The sequence below is a fragment of the Rhamphochromis sp. 'chilingali' genome (assembly GCF_963969265.1).
Source record: "Rhamphochromis sp. 'chilingali' genome assembly, chromosome: 14".
NCBI lineage: Eukaryota > Metazoa > Chordata > Actinopteri > Cichliformes > Cichlidae > Rhamphochromis > Rhamphochromis sp. 'chilingali'.
This window is the reverse complement of record NC_137941.1, coordinates 3,217,976-3,231,871: the sequence shown is the minus strand read 5'-3', so window position 1 is coordinate 3,231,871 and position 13,896 is coordinate 3,217,976. Positions and strand designations below refer to the sequence as shown.

The following is a 13,896-nucleotide window of genomic DNA, read 5'->3' as shown; positions in this document are numbered from 1 at the left end:
CACTGGCTGAGTGAGCCGCTGCGACAGGCTTACTATGTCACTGCTCTGTGAGGTTAAATGTAATATATGAGAGTGTTGGGCCAGACAAATGGGCAGTGAAACCTGCTCTCTGTTTCTTAGTTCGAGGACTAGAAGAGGAAGAGGAGTTATGTTCACACTTTCTGATTCTTTTTCATAATGGATCGTCTGTCAGCGACACACTCAAACCCCTATGACGCTTCTCAACACAGATTTTAGTCTACAACACCAAATGCAATTAAGCCTTGTAAATGAAACTTGATTAAAAATATAAATGTTAGTTTGAGAAATCAAAGTAATCTAATGCAATGCTCCAAAAACTCTTCTTGTTCACTTTTCAACAGTAATGAATAAATGTTGACTAAAATTGGCTTGAAATTATAAATATGTTCATTTTATAATAATTTGCAGACATCTAACTCTAAATGAATGCGGATGTTGATTTGTGTCAGATGTACAGAAACCTCATTGTTGTCTAATAAACCAGCTAAAACCACATTATTTGTGGATAATATGATATAATAATGTTGTCTGCCAAGAGCTCACAACAGCATATTTTTCCTGACCACAGCGATTTCTACACACGCACTGACATGCACATGATTCATGATGTCCTGCACACGTTGCCCAAAGTTTGTCCACTGTATTGGATAACGACACAAACTAAATGTGTATTCTCAGGCTAGCCTGCAGTGGCTCCTGGAGGTCGACTGCAGAGAAAGTGGTGCACCAAAAACCTCCTTTGGTTGCTAACAGATTTCCACGGTTGGTACAGTCCTCACTTCCACTCAGTTGGCGACCACAGAAATAGTAACCAAAACAATTGCAAGGTTTTTGACAGCCAGTAGGGCAACATGTTTTCCCTAGTGAAAGGTGGGTCACTTATCGACCCATCTGGAGCTTTGACCATCAACCCCCTCAGCTTTTTGCAACTGCTCAGTGAATACTCATTTATCCCTCACAACGGGTGATTGCAAAGACTCCAGTCCAGCCCACTGGATGGTTTTGGAAAATGTGAAGGCGGACATAGATTTGGGGATTTAAAGGTATTTTTATATGTTTTACATCTTCTTCTACTGATTAAGATCTTCTCTATGGCCATTCATACTACACGAAAGTAACAGATAAATAGTTAAATGACAGAAAAGTCTCCTTTTTTTCCCACAATGGGTCAACGGTACAGGATATAGAGAAATCTGGCCAATTAGCTGCCAGAACCTTTCCTGTAATTCTACCCATTAATTTCTTCATTCTGACAGATTTCATTTATTTACCACAGCAGCATTTTTTTTATCATGTAGAAAAACTGACACGTACTGTTGAAATTGGCCTTCTTTTACCTTCTAGAGTTCTGACCTCAGCTATATTTTGCTATAGCAAAAGAATAATCAGACAGAAATGCCAACACCTGAACTTTCAAAAATCATTCATCACTGCGTGTCATCGGCCAGCTTTATGGAAATGCAAAACAGAATCGATACCAGCATTCGGTTTGGAGAGTGGGTTCAACAACTGAATTAAATGGACTGTGAATGCTCGCTCACATACACACAAACAGGCAGCCTATTCATTAGAAAAGCACCCCCGACCAGAAAGATGGCTGCTCTCTTGCATAACCACCGATCCTATAGCTAATTAAGAAGATCTGATCGTTAGTGATCCTTGACACTTTGCACCTCTTCAGATCCCCTCTCGTAAAAACTGTAGGCAAACACGGATCTGTTCCTACTGCTCGCCAATTATGGCAGAGCCTTTAGGCTCACTAATCCTCTCAAACGAGTGTTAAATGGGCTCTCGAAAGAAAAGTTAAAAATAGGCCTTCCATGGGTTAGCACATATTGACTCTGGTACAGTAAACTGCTTTTGCTGCAGCTTTCTGTACTACAAGGAGATTTGAAAAGCTAAATACTGGAAACACTCATATGGAGTGCATAAGAGGGGCCTTGGGCTATTATCTGTGTTTCCCATTGTGAGTAGAGCAGGGCGATATGACCAAAAATATTTATCACGATATACATTTGAAAATTTGCGATAATGATATAACTGACGATATAATTGACACTAGACAAAACACTTTACAACTCCACAACTTTATTAGTGCAAAGAAAACCCATCAATGTATTTTCACTTAAACAAGCAGCTGTTTTTTATGTGCATTAAAGTTATATAAAAATGTAACAGTGCAAATGCAAATTCCTTGCTGACAGTTTAACCAAAAGGCATTTCCAGTGGAAAGTGGCCGACATATCCTCAGCATAACCATGTATAATATCCACAAAACTTAAAAAGAGGTTATACACACACAATACGGTAATATTATGTTGAAGCACAGTACGTATCACTCCGCGAGGCTCCTGCCTACGATAGCCGTAATGCTCCGACAATCCATCAAGCGGTGCGGCTTCGTAGCTTAGCAAAGTCATACTAAAACATTTGACAGATTTTCCAGCGCCGTGTACATAAAATCGTTTCGAGGTCAGTAAACACAACCAGAATTCATACATAAGGCACACGGGATTATAAGGGGCACTGACGATTTTTCCAAAAAACACGGTAATAACGACGGCCTGCTAGTATGCTCTACCAAAAATAGTGCTTTGTTTTGTATCTGACGGACGAAAGCTAAACCAGTTCCACAAAACTGAAGTTGCAACATTTTTACAAACCAATTCTGGTTCATCTTTTTCATTCAACGATCCGCTTTCGTCCTTCTCATTCTGCGTCACCGCCATGCTTTTTCCACCATGTGCATATGAAAACAAAGGCACTGTGCATGCGCGTTTTACCCATATTCTATCGCGATATTTCATTTTCTTGTCGTTGCCGAACATTATACCGGTATTACCGTGAACAGTATGATATGGCCCAGCCCTAATTGTGAGCTTTGCTCGCTTGAAGACATCCCACTGAAGCGTGAGGCAGAGTTATTTAATCAGAAAGAGGATATCTTAACTTTCCTTATAAATAGAGAAGCCGCAGAAGGAGATGAACTCACACAGATGAAGAAGTGCACGAGGGAAGTTATCTAGTATTACGCATGATTATTAGATAACCGTATGAAAAACAGCTCCATCAAACAGGGCATGGCTACTTTTGTTGGCTGTCTTTGGCTCATTCACCATCTATCTAATTAGCTGAGGTCCAGTGGGCGGGCTTGTTGCACAGGATGCACACAGACACACACCAAACGCACACTTTACAAAACAGACACAATTCTAAATCAGCGCAATTAAAACTTTCACAGCCGGGCCACACCTACCTCGCTTATCTCTTTCTGTCTCGTTAAAGCGATTCGAGCTCTTGCTCGCCTCCCCCGCTATCTGCTGCTCTATGAAGCTTCTTAAAAATGCTCCCTTGAGTCCTTCATATTAGAAATACGCACCCTGTCCAAGCAGAACTGAGACAGAAAAGCTTTTGCACAATCTATCCAGATATTTGATAGCTCAGCTGAGGAGCGAGGCGAAAACCTGACAGAAATATTATCATTTGTCATGGTCTGGTTGGGCACCTGCAGGTCTCAGACAGCGGCTCCTCCTCCTTTAGGCGGAGTCCGGTTGCCCCTCCCTGGCTGACCACCTGTGAGCAATCGTGCCAGCGGTATATCAGACCTGCGCTCTCAACCACTCATCGCCTGAGTATCTGCTATTCCCATGTTAGTTCAGTGGAGCATCCTAAACCTTGTCTTAACGCCGTGTGATGACTGACCTGTCTTTTCTTGTCCTCAGCGATAGCACCCGGAGTGGAGATCTTGTTCCCCTCGCTCCCGTCCTCCTGGACCTGGGCCGCCAGCTGCTTACACAACGTGGCCTGCCGGCCCACCGCTCACCTGCCTGCCTCCCCACGCCTCGACCGCTTCCGGGTTTTCCGCTCCACCTGTCCCCTCCATCTGAAACCAAGTAAGGCAATTCAATTCAACTGCGGAGGATTATTGGTTGTCTGCTGGATCCCTCTGATCGTGATCTCCTCTTGTTCCAGTGCCCCCGGCCCCTACCTAGTCCTGTTTCTACCTCCCCGCTGTCCCCGCTGTTCAGCCGTCTCCTAGAGGTGTCTAGGTCGCCCTCATTATCACCGACGAATCCTACGCGCCACTAGTGTGGTGGCGTCGCTTTGTGTTTCACCTTTGTTTACCTGTGGGCGGAAATAAATCATTTGTTTTCTGTCACCTCGCTTCCGGGTTGGTTTCTGCGCCTGTGTCCATCCCTGTTCCCTCGTGCCGTTGAGCCGTGACAGTATACTCAGGCCAGTTATATGGACACAGCGGACCCAGCCCGCGTAGCGATCAGTAAGCAGGGGGCTATTATCGGTAGCCACGAACAGACGCTGCAGTACCTACTGGCTCAAGTGCACACACTCACAGACGAGCAGGCTAAAATGCAATCCGACATTCAGTCCCTTCAACCCTCGGCGGAGTCGGAACCCGCCGCCGGTAGCTCAGCGCTGCCCGCCCCGACCGCGCCGTTGCCTCAGCCCGCGGCGGATCCCGAGCCCCAGCGGGGTCACCTGTTTCGCGACGCGGCCTCCCCGGAGCCGGAGCCGTATGCGGGTGACCCAGGGGCCTGTAGCGGTTTTCTGTTACAGTGCGAGCTGGCGTTCGGACGTTCGCCCCGCTCTTTCGTTTCGGACACGGTTCGAGTTTCTTATATAATCGGGAAACTGCGCGACCGAGCCCTGAATTGGGCCGAGGCTTACCTGAGCACACACCCGTTGCCGTCCTGTAGCTACGATGCTTTTCTCGGCGAATTCAAAAGGACTTTTGCCCACCCCGTCTCGGTGGGCAGTGCGGTTCGCCGGCTGTTAAATCTCCGCCAGGGCCGCCGTAGCATCGCGGACTACTTGATCGACTTCCGCACCGCCGCAGCGGCAGTCGGCTGGCCCGATAAAGCCCTTCAGGGAGTCTACTCGCAGTCGCTTAACGAGGACATGAAGGATCAGCTAGCGTCCCGTGACGAACCGGTTACCTTCGAGGAGTTAGCCACGCTCTCGCTTCGCATTGACAACAGACTGCGGGAGCGAGAGCGGGAGAGGAACTCCAGTACCCGTCGGCCAGTGCGGCGTGCGTCACCTGTTTACATTCCCCCGTCGCCGCTTCCGGTTCAGCCATCAGCCCCAGTCGCTGGGGAGAGGGCTGACCCGGAACCAGAACCCATGCAGCTCGGGCGATCCCGGTTGTCTCCGCAAGAGAGAGAGAGACGTCGCCGCGCTCGTTCGTGTTTTTACTGCGGTTCCGCGGAGCATTTCATTGCCGCCTGTCCGGAGAAGGGAAAAGGGGACGCCCGCCGGTAAGTCCGGGGATACGGGTGGGCGGTACCTATAGTGATTCTAAGCCCCGCTTCCTGTTGCCGGTTACGCTCTTGCTCGGCTCCGCAACCCACACGTCCCGGGCGTTAATCGATTCGGGCGCTGAGCAGAGTCTCATTGATATGAAACTAGCCAAGCAACTGAATATTCCCCTGTTCGAGTTGGAGTCTAGCCTCCCAGTTAAAGCACTGGATAACCAAGTTTTCTCCCACATCACTCACCGTACCGCTCCTGTTACTGTAGTCGCCTCAGGCAACCATAGGGAAAGGCTCCCCTTCCTGACGTTCCATTCCTCCAGCATCCCCATCGTCCTTGGTTTCACCTGGCTAAAGCTACATAACCCACATCTGGATTGGACTGGGCAAAAAGTAATAAGTTGGAGCCCATTTTGCCATGCCAATTGTCTCGTCTCAGCCCCGCCGTCAGCCGTTGCCGAGCCCGCACGTGACGCGAGTGCTGCCGTGGACCTTTCTGTCGTACCGTCAGTGTACCACGATTTGAGGGAGGTGTTTAACAAGGACAAAGCCCAAGCACTGCCCCCGCACAGGCCATATGACTGTTCCATTACGTTGTTACCGGGCTCCCCCCTACCCACGAGCCGCCTTTACAATCTGTCTCATCCTGAGAAGGCAGCCATGGAAAAGTACATAAAGGACTCCCTGGCGGCCGGCATCATCAGACCCTCCTCTTCGCCTGTCGGGGCCGGATTCTTCTTTGTCGGTAAGAAGGACGGCTCGCTCCGTCCCTGTATTGATTACAGGAGGCTTAATGACATAACAGTAAAAAACAAATACCCATTGCCGCTGATCAGTTCCGCCTTTGAGCCGCTTCACGGTGCCACCATTTTTACCAAGTTAGACCTCAGGAATGCATATCACCTCGTCAGAATCAGGGAGGGCGACGAGTGGAAAACCGCTTTTAACACTCACTTGGGGCACTTCGAATATTTAGTGATGCCCTTCGGTCTCACAAACGCCCCGGCGGTCTTTCAAAACCTGGTGAACGATGTCCTGCGAGATTTCCTGGACCGCTTCGTCTTCGTTTATCTCGACGATATTCTGATTTTTTCCAAAGACGTGGTGGAACATCGGGCGCACGTCAGAGCCGTGCTGCAGCGGTTGCTGGAAAACAAATTGTACGTCAAGGCGGAGAAATGCGTGTTCCACTCACCTTCCGTCTCCTTCCTGGGCTACGTCCTCGCGGGGGGGCAGGTGAAGACTGACCCGGCTAAGGTTACGGCAGTCGTGCAGTGGCCCGTACCTGCGTCCCGGCGGCATCTGCAGCGCTTCTTGGGCTTCGCAAACTTCTACCGGCGCTTCGTCAGGAACTACAGCCAGGTAGCAGCGCCGCTGACCCGGCTGACGTCACCGAAGCTCCCTTTTATTTGGAGCCAGGAGGCCGGAGCAGCGTTTACCAAGTTAAAGGCACTGTTTACCTCGGCGCCGGTTTTGGTTCACCCCGACCCCGGGAGACCGTTTATTCTCGAGGTGGATGCATCTGACATCGGGGTGGGGGCGGTGTTATCCCAGCGCTCCGGCACGGCGTCCAAGCTCCATCCGTGCGCCTTTTTCTCCCGTCGTTTATCACCTGCTGAGCGGAATTACGACGTGGGGGATAGGGAACTGTTGGCTGTGAAGCTGGCCTTGGAGGAGTGGCGGCACTATCTCGAGGGGGCGGAGCACCCATTCATAGTGTGGACAGATCACAAGAACTTGACGTACATTCATGCAGCCAAGAGACTGAACTCACGTCAGGCACGCTGGTCCATGTTTTTCAGTCGCTTTAACTTTTCAATCTCTTACCGCCCAGGGTCCCGCAACGTGAAACCGGATGCCCTTTCCCGGCAGTTTGACGCCGCGGGGGAGTCGTCCGCCGTGCCCACCATCCTCCCTGCGAGCGTCAAGGTTGGTTCCCTCACGTGGGAGGTGGAGGAGGACATCCGTCGGGCACTGGAGACCGAGCCGGACCCCGGCACAGGGCCCCCTGACCGCCGCTTTGTCCCTAAGGCGGCCCGCTCCAAAGTGATCGACTGGGTCCACAAGGGGAGATTCTCCTGCCATCCAGGAGGCGCGCGGACGAGTGCCCTTATTAAAAGGTATTTCTGGTGGGGGTCTATTGATAAAGATGTCAAGGAGTATGTGGCCTGCTGTGTTTGTGCTAGGGGCAAATCTAACACGCAACGCCCGGCTGGGTTGCTGCAGCCTCTCTCTATTCCACGGCGCCCCTGGTCGCATATTTCTTTGGATTTCGTTACTGGTCTACCTGTTTCTTCTGGCAAGACCGCGATCCTCACTGTGGTCGACAGGTTTTCCAAAGCAGCTCACTTTGTCGCCCTCGAGAGACTCCCCACATCCACTGAAACCGCTAATCTGCTAGTCGACCATGTGTTTAGGCTGCACGGGATACCCTCGGAGGTCGTCTCAGACAGGGGACCGCAATTTACATCGCAGGTCTGGAGGGCGTTCTGTACATCCCTGGGAGCGAAGCCATGTTTGAGCTCTGGACACCACCCTCAGACTAATGGTCAGACTGAACGCCTCAACCAGGAATTGGAGGCCACTCTCCGCTGCGTCGCTGCCTCCAACCCGGCTTCCTGGTCATCGTTATTGCCGTGGGCGGAGTACGCACACAACTCCCTCACCTCGTCAGCGACGGGTCTCTCGCCTTTTGAGGCCTCTCTCGGCTACCAGCCACCCCTTTTTCCGGAGCGCGAGACCGACCTTGAGGTCCCCTCCGTCCAGCACCATCTGCAACGCTGCCGACGGGTGTGGTCGCGCACCCGCCGGGCCTTGGGCCTGTCCGTCGCCCGCCAGCGCCGCTACGCGGATTGCCGCCGCAAGGCGGCACCTGCCTACGCCCGGGGACAGAAGGTGTGGCTATCCGCAAAAGACATTCCCCTCAGGACGGACTCCCGCAAGTTGGCCCCACGCTTCATCGGTCCTTTTGAGGTGGAGCGGGTGGTTGGCCGCTCCGCGGTCAGGCTAAAGTTGCCCTCCTCGTTACGGGTCCACCCGACCTTCCACGTCTCCCAAGTCAAGCCGGTTGTGGTGAGTCCGTTGTGCCCGCCTCCTGCTGCCCCGCCGCCCGCCCGGCTCATCGGTGGGCATCCTGCCTTCACGGTCCGCCGCATCCTGGATGTACGCCGCCGGGGGAGGGGCAGGCAGTTCCTGGTCGACTGGGAGGGGTACGGGCCGGAGGAGAGGTCCTGGGTTCCCCGGTCCCGGATTCTCGACCCCGCCTTGCTTTCGGCATTCTACAGAGGCCGGTCGCCGAGAGGCGACCCTTGAGGGGGGGGTGGTGTCATGGTCTGGTTGGGCACCTGCAGGTCTCAGACAGCGGCTCCTCCTCCTTTAGGCGGAGTCCGGTTGCCCCTCCCTGGCTGACCACCTGTGAGCAATCGTGCCAGCGGTATATCAGACCTGCGCTCTCAACCACTCATCGCCTGAGTATCTGCTATTCCCATGTTAGTTCAGTGGAGCATCCTAAACCTTGTCTTAACGCCGTGTGATGACTGACCTGTCTTTTCTTGTCCTCAGCGATAGCACCCGGAGTGGAGATCTTGTTCCCCTCGCTCCCGTCCTCCTGGACCTGGGCCGCCAGCTGCTTACACAACGTGGCCTGCCGGCCCACCGCTCACCTGCCTGCCTCCCCACGCCTCGACCGCTTCCGGGTTTTCCGCTCCACCTGTCCCCTCCATCTGAAACCAAGTAAGGCAATTCAATTCAACTGCGGAGGATTATTGGTTGTCTGCTGGATCCCTCTGATCGTGATCTCCTCTTGTTCCAGTGCCCCCGGCCCCTACCTAGTCCTGTTTCTACCTCCCCGCTGTCCCCGCTGTTCAGCCGTCTCCTAGAGGTGTCTAGGTCGCCCTCATTATCACCGACGAATCCTACGCGCCACTAGTGTGGTGGCGTCGCTTTGTGTTTCACCTTTGTTTACCTGTGGGCGGAAATAAATCATTTGTTTTCTGTCACCTCGCTTCCGGGTTGGTTTCTGCGCCTGTGTCCATCCCTGTTCCCTCGTGCCGTTGAGCCGTGACAATCATTATTGTCTCTGGTGGCAGCATCACAGACTGCTGAAAAGGTGTCTGGAGCAGTCGGGTCGAACTTGTGCTCTTTCTGTCTCTCACCCCCTTGTGTTCCCTTGTGTTCACACTCTTGCATCAAAAAAGATCCGTGCCTGCTGGGGCTCGTGGATGTCAGCCAACCGAACACAACATCTCACTGGACGGATAAACCTTTCCACACTGATGAAGCAAACTGCTTATCTGCTGAAGAAAAAGGCAGAATTTCATCATCTAAAAATTCTGCTTTCTCCTTCAGGTGGTGGGATAAACATTTGCTGAAATCATACTAAAGAAAATGGTTTCTTGTCAAAAGAATTTACATCTTTTTTAAATACTAAAGATTTTCATATCAGGACTTAATAAAAAACCATCTGGTTCTGTAAGAGGTTACCGTGTCATTTATTTATTTGGGAAAAACTGAGCCAATATGTGTGGAAAACTAAGTGCACCCTTACTGCTTCTGTAGGAATTAAGAGGGTGAGTACAGCCAGGTGCTCCTCCTGACATGCACTTGATTCGTTGATCATCAGCAAGTGTGAGCATCAGAGGTTTTGGGTAGTTTGCTGGTCTGGAGCATTCAGGTGTGCGTAAACACAATCCCAAGAAAGAAACACATCAGCAATGACCTTACAGAAGCAATTGTTGCTGCCCATCAATCTGGAAGGGCTAAAAGGCCATTTCCAAACAATTTGAAGTCCATTATCCTGCAGTGAGAAAGATTATTCATGAGTGGAAAACATTCACAACAGTCATCAGTCTACCCAGAAGTGGACGTCCCAGCAAACCGACACCAAGGTCAGACCATGCAAAGCTCAGAGAAACTGTATAAAACACGAAACACATCTCAGACTCCACAGGTTACAGCGAGCATGCTAAATGTTAAAGTTCAAAAACAGCACAATTTAAAAAAATAACAAGTATGACTCATGTGGAAGTTTTGCCAGGAAAGAGCCTCATCTTTCTAAAAAAACATGACAGGGCGGCTCGGACCATCACGCACAGCAGCACATATCAGCACAAACACTTCATACCAGCTGTCGGGTTTAAGTGAAGACTGATAACTTGGCTGGACGTTGCTATTGGCCAATATTGGCTCTGTTGACCGATATGGGCCAATCGCCAAGCAACGATGCATTTGGAAATGTCAGCTGTTGACGATTCTGTTGTTCACGTCAGCGTAGAAAGAAGATTTCTTTATTTTCTTGGCACGAGACAAGAAATAGTTATAAAAAAACATGATACACAAACAGAAACGATATCAGTGTCTGCATCTGCTATAGGCCAAATTCATACTTAAAACAATGGTAAATGGACTGATTCTTATCGAGCGTTTTTCTACTTGAAAGAGTACTCGAAGCGCTTAATACAACATGCCGCATTCACTTTTTTATGATTTTAAGTGCTTACTAACTTTCATACTTGGATGCATGCATTGGAGAACTTAGGGTTAATATCTTGCCCAAGGATATTTGGCATGCAGAGCTGGGGGGATGGAACCACCAGCCTTCCAGTAGATGACCTGCTCTACCTCCTGAGCTACAGCCACCCCACTAGCTTTTCAGTACTATCAATTACTATCAGTAAAATTGCATAATTAGCATATCCGTCTTATTAATTTTGCTTAATGACTGGACAGTATGTGGCAGCACAGTGGTTATTGCTGGTTATTGCAGTTAACGTGTCATTTATTTATTGCTAAATTGCTCACAGGTGCAAATGGATGTCTGTGTCTATATGTTAGCACTGCCTGCCTGGTATAGATGGACTGGTCCATCCCCAGCATCACTTTTAAACAGTCTTTGCAGATTTAAAAACAAAATATGCAAACTATCAAAACAAAGAGCAGATGCACACATTTGAAATTGTTCGCAGCGTTTAGCAATCATGATGAGCCACAAATGTTCCACAAGATTTAAGCGAGTTGTTATCCAACCACAAACAATTGTCGTGTTCCATTCATCATTTTTACGAGGTAATAAATTAGTGTTGAGTTCATATCTATTTCAGCTTCTGTGTCGCAGTTTCATTTTATCTTCCTCTGTTTTTACAACCATTTTAGTGAAAAAAAAAAGCTTTATTATGGTTCCCAGGACTGTTTATGTTGTGTGTCCTTGGCGTTCCCACGTATGCTTGTTGCCTGGACACAATAACACCAATAAACTGTGTAAACAAGTAACTGCACGGAAAGAGACAGCCATTATTTTTGGCTAACTCGTGCTGCTAAAGTCTCATAGCAGCTTCGGCTTGGGACCGCTCTGTGGCCAGCAGGAGAAACGGTTGCAATGGCCAGCAAGATGAATCTGAAAGACCAGTTGATTCTGAATAAAGCCTCCAAAATGAAATTCATTAAAACTGGCTTCTCCTCTATTATAATTATATTTAACTTTGGATGAAGAGTCGATTAAAAACTCGCCCGAGACCCAGATTTATGAGAGCAGCTCCCACAATCTTGGTTACGGGGACCTGACAGGCGGCGTTCTTTGATCCAATCTGAGCTTCATACTTCAGTTTGTGTAAACTGTGTCAACCATTTTGATTGTTTATAAAATATTCAGTGAATATGGCCAAATTGTCAGAGACGTTTTCCCCCCTGAGTCATTCTATAAAGTGTTTACCTTTTGTCATTTCACATTTCACTGTGACTGAGTTGCTTCTGTGTGCAAAATGTTTGAAAGGATTCAAATCAAATCCTGAGCCGTCAGATGAAAGACGATCACGTCAGAGAGAGAAGATTAAAGCTTCTCTCTATGTGCCAGGCCCTTTTTGAACGAGTGACAGACTCCTTCCCCTTCATCCATTCTGCACTCTTTGGTGAAAGAAAACTAGCATGGAAAATTAAAAGAAATAAATGCTTCTGTCATGGCACAAATGACTGTGGCGAGTTCCACAGCAGGGTTTGTTTTGATTTGCCATTTCCAAGTGTTCTGTTAGATATTAACAAAAGTGAGTTTTGGGAGGAAAACTTTCGAAATTCCCATTTTAGACAGAAATGTTGTGGAGCAGTAATGTGGCAGTTCAGCGGTACTGCGATGATTCATAACTTTCTCTTTCTGTAAATATAAACACCTACACAGAGCATTAGTTACAGGAAACAAAAGACAAAGAGTAGAGGAAGCTTGCCTGAATGCTGCTGTTAGACTGTCACAGTCTAAGCGTGCATACATTTGCCACATATTTCCAGTGCGTATTTCAGCTGTGCAGATGTTCATTTTCTTTTTCCACTGACAAGCTCATAGCTTCAAAACACCCGAGGAAGGGACAGCGACCACAGTGTCAAATATTTAGTTCAGGGTTAGCAGACAGGTTTCATATTACAGTTCAGCTAAGGGTGAAGCATTCAGTGGTTAGCATTATGTCTCAGACTATGTCAGCTGAATCTGATGATAAGTCTAAAATTACGAGTGCCGTGAACATGTGAGTGCTCTCAGCGAGAAAGAGGGAGAATGAAGTTAGGGGGAAAAGTGATCCATATACAGAATGAGATGCCCATAATCTTTCTGCCTCTAACAGGACTCTGCTTATTGTTATTTTGCTCTTGATGGGCATATCTCGTCTTTGCACGTCCCACTTTTCCTTCATGTCTTAATTCTGCTGCACATGATCGCCCTTAAACCCCATTCTGAACCTCACCAGGCCTTCTTCAGACCATTTCTGAGAATTGCTAGCACCAACACTTGTGTCATACCTCGCCAGCTGTTCACTAATTCTTTGTCACACAACTGTTTGTTAAGCTTTTCCGGTCCTGTAAAAAACTGAGTCCAACTCCACGAATGTCTGTCTGCAAAGACTGTTTAAAATATACGTGCACAGTCGTCCCACCTGTTTGAAGAATATCACCTCTCAACTGTATCGTACAACAACCTGTTCTCCACTCGGCTTGGACGTGTGGCCTTTCAGATCAAATATAAACACTTTTAAAAACCCATCTTAGGCACTAGTTTTGACAAACATAGTGGCACTTACCGAGAGCCTAACCAGAGGTTTTCTGGTTAGGCTCTCGGTGGCTGTCTTTGCTAAGATTATTTAAGTTTCCAAAGCGAGCCGCTTCACCAAGCAACAGGTTTGTACCAACAACTTTAAAGAGCTGCAAACGCGATGACCAAGCACAACATTAAAACCTGGCGACAGGTGAAATTAATAACATCGATCATCCTGTCACAATCTCATCTGCAGGGAAACCTTGGGTCCTGCCATTCACGTGCACGTTAATTTGATACCATCAGCCACCTAAACATTGTTGGGAAGCCAAAAGCAATGGTTTTAATTAAGAAAGTAAAATAAATTGTGCCCGCTACAGAGGCAGATGGTGTCACAGTGGTTTAGAGAAATACACTGAGTGGAACACAGTAATAGAACAGTGTCGTTCCTTCGTTATGAGCACGCTGTGACACCTAAAAGTGGGATTCACTGTTGTGTTCGAGTCAGATTTGCAGCTTTGCATTCTCTGCTGTGTTGGCCAGTGTTTTGTTTTATGCAAATATCATGTGTGTGTTGTTGTGTGTTTAAAGGAAAGA

General features: G+C 48.6%; 1 protein-coding gene and 2 long non-coding RNA genes across 4 annotated transcripts in view; 2 read left to right on the top strand and 1 right to left on the bottom strand.

Annotated features, from left to right (window-relative positions):
• The window catches only part of ramp1 (receptor activity modifying protein 1), a 70,700-nt gene that overhangs the window by 55,415 nt on the left and 1,389 nt on the right, over window positions 1–13,896 (bottom strand). The window lies entirely within an intron of this gene.
• LOC308409718 lies at window positions 3,534–4,238 on the top strand. The gene is made up of 3 exons (XR_013974055.1): window positions 3,534–3,670; window positions 3,744–3,914; window positions 3,994–4,238. It is a non-coding gene; the product is annotated as an uncharacterized lncRNA (long non-coding RNA).
• LOC308409719 lies at window positions 8,618–9,347 on the top strand. Its single transcript, XR_013974056.1, has 3 exons — window positions 8,618–8,779; window positions 8,853–9,023; window positions 9,103–9,347. It is a non-coding gene; the product is annotated as an uncharacterized lncRNA (long non-coding RNA).